Source organism: Borostomias antarcticus (genome assembly GCF_949987555.1).
Source record: "Borostomias antarcticus genome assembly, chromosome: 10".
NCBI lineage: Eukaryota > Metazoa > Chordata > Actinopteri > Stomiiformes > Stomiidae > Borostomias > Borostomias antarcticus.
In genome coordinates this window covers 20599087-20601651 of record NC_140243.1, presented here as the reverse complement: position 1 = coordinate 20601651, position 2565 = coordinate 20599087, and the positions used below count along the sequence as shown (strand labels likewise).

Here is a 2565-nt window from a genome sequence, read left to right as displayed (position 1 = left end):
GTGTGTGTGTGAGTGAGTGTGTGTGTGAGCGTCAGAGGACGATGACTAGGGACAGCTGGCCCGGGCTCCATCTGGTACAGAGCATTATCACGGAGGTGGTGGCTTGGGAGGGGACGCCTGGGAGGGGACGCCTGGGGAGAGATGCCTGGGAGGGACGCCTGTGAGGGGACGCTTGTGAGGGGACGCCTGGGAGGGATGCCTGTGAGGGACGCCTGGGAGGGGACGCCTGGGAGGGACGCCTGGGAGGGATGCCTGTGAGGGACGCCTGGGAGGGATGCCTATGAGGGGATTTAAGTGAGGGGACACATAGGAGGGATGCCTGTGGGACCGCGGTCCCAAGATGGACAGACCTGAGGCCAGAGATGTAACGGTGTGAAAATTTCATATCACGATTATATCAATCAATCAATCAAAGCTTTAATTGTATAGCGCATTTCATACCCAGAGGCAACACAATGCGCTTTACAGAGAACAAGGGAGGTGGGCATACGACCCACTCTCTACATATTCCAGAGGGAAGCAAAAAAACAGTAATCACCCGGGGGCCAGAAAAGTGAGCTGTAAAAATTCTTCCCTGACCCCTCTCAACAAGGCGATCGAGCAAGCTCCTGGAGTATGTTTGTCTACCGGTTATAGTGACCAAAATGATCAGTAATCAGTATTATCGCGGTGTTGTAAAACGTGCTTAAAATTTTCTAAAACTACTGATACACACTGTAATAATTTCACAAAGTTTTATATTGAAAACCACAAATAAAATTAGCAGCACTATGCACTTTTTTGCATTCACATTAAAATAATAAGTTGCTAGCTTTGATGCTGGACAGGATTCACAGTGAATTCTTCAAAAGCGGGGCTTTAAAACATGGTTTTAATGATACAATTATCACGATAAATGTAATCAAATTTAATCACGGTTTATCATTATACCGGTTATGGTTACATCCCTACCTGAGCCAGCAGAGTCACAGAAGCCCGCTATGCTACACCAGCGCTGAGCTGCTCACAGGCCAGCACACACTCATACGTGGAAAACAGATACAAATATAGTATAGCATGCATGGTGTATATGTGATCTCTCACTCACACACGCGCAATCTCACACCACACGCACGCACACAAACACTCCAACCTCACACAAACTGAACCCCCCCAAAAAGGAATTAAGACAGTCGACTCATTACAAAATAACGGCTTCTTTATTGTGTTTGAACACTTGGCAGTCACTGTTATTGACAACATACTGACGACTCCACCCCTCTCCGCCGCCCCCCGAAGCTTGGCAGTGAAACCGGCCTCCTCAAACACGCACAGCTGAGCGAAGTCCCCCTCGGAGCTGATCCCAGGTCAGTACGGCGTGGTTCGTCCAGATGGAGACGGCACACCGACCACAGACGTGTATTATAAGGGCAACTTCCACCAGCAGAACGTTTTTTCAGAGCTTAGAAAACAACAACACTCTCGTGCTATTGGACGGCTGACACAATCAATACTGCTCCTAATGTCTCTACTCTGTCTGCAACACGGTTGTAGGAAAACGCATTACGGAACGGTTCAGGGAAAGGTTAATATTGCTGATACACATGAACGTGATACATCTCCATCTGTCAAACCAAATACAGACAGTATACTGTAAATAAACGTCTTAGGTTTCATATTGCTGTGCCGTTCATAAACAGCACATCCCTGTGGTAAATAGAATATCAACTTCATTTAATACTATACAGGAAGACGGGAAATATGTTTAAGATATCAATACATACTGTGTTTTGTATTGCTGCTTAGCCCCTGTATGATCATGTAAATACAATCTGGACAGGTATGACGTCAGTACTGAGGGAAAGTACTATTAGGTGTCAAGAGTTGGTGTAAAAGTCGTAGTTCAAAGGTCGGGGACCCCTGCGCTCGCACGACATTCCCCAGCGTGGGGGGCCCGCGGACCGGAGAACCCTGGGGGGTAGAACCGTAGAACCGGCTCTGCCTCTACAGACACACATCTGGTCCCGACACCTGTTCTATCGGAGCACCTGATCGGTCTCACTACCTTCTCACCAACAGTCAGAGGGGACTACCGGTGACTATCAATAACAGCTGACTGACTGGGATATCACATGACACTGGTGGAATTCACCGAGGGTTCTGGAATACTGGGGAGAGGAAGGTGCTGAAATGGGTTTTCTGCTGCAGTAACAAATCATACCACAGCGCCCCCTGTCTGTGACTCTGGGTAGCGGGAGAATAATGGTCACAATAACTTATGCATTTCACAACAGAACAGTTTTTTTTCTCTCTATACAATAAAAGGGAATGCACTTTACAACAGCCTGTAAAAAAAAAAAAAGAGCACCACAGGACAAGGTACAAATTAAACAGATAAAAATAGATTTGTGTATAAAATGCATCTATTATTATGAAATAAAAAATTTAAAAGGGGAAAGACGGCAAAGATTTCATAGAAGTTAAATCCCCCAACTGGCATAGAGACACGCTCATGAATACAGCTCAGTGGGCTGTAAGAGAGATTCTGGATAAGCTGCTGAACACTGATGCCCTTTACAAGAACAT

The 2565-nt window shown here is 46.4% G+C and overlaps 1 protein-coding gene across 3 annotated transcripts in view; it reads right to left on the bottom strand.

The window, feature by feature from the left end:
- Window positions 1–1186: 1186 nt before the first annotated feature.
- The window catches only part of casp2 (caspase 2, apoptosis-related cysteine peptidase), a 13574-nt gene continuing 12195 nt past the window's right edge, over window positions 1187–2565 (bottom strand). For all 3 annotated transcript variants that reach the window (XM_084445065.1, XM_084445064.1, XM_084445067.1), the window contains exon 10: window positions 1187–2565. This exon is cut by the window's right edge and continues 316 nt beyond it. The gene's annotated coding sequence lies outside the window, so the exon portion shown is untranslated.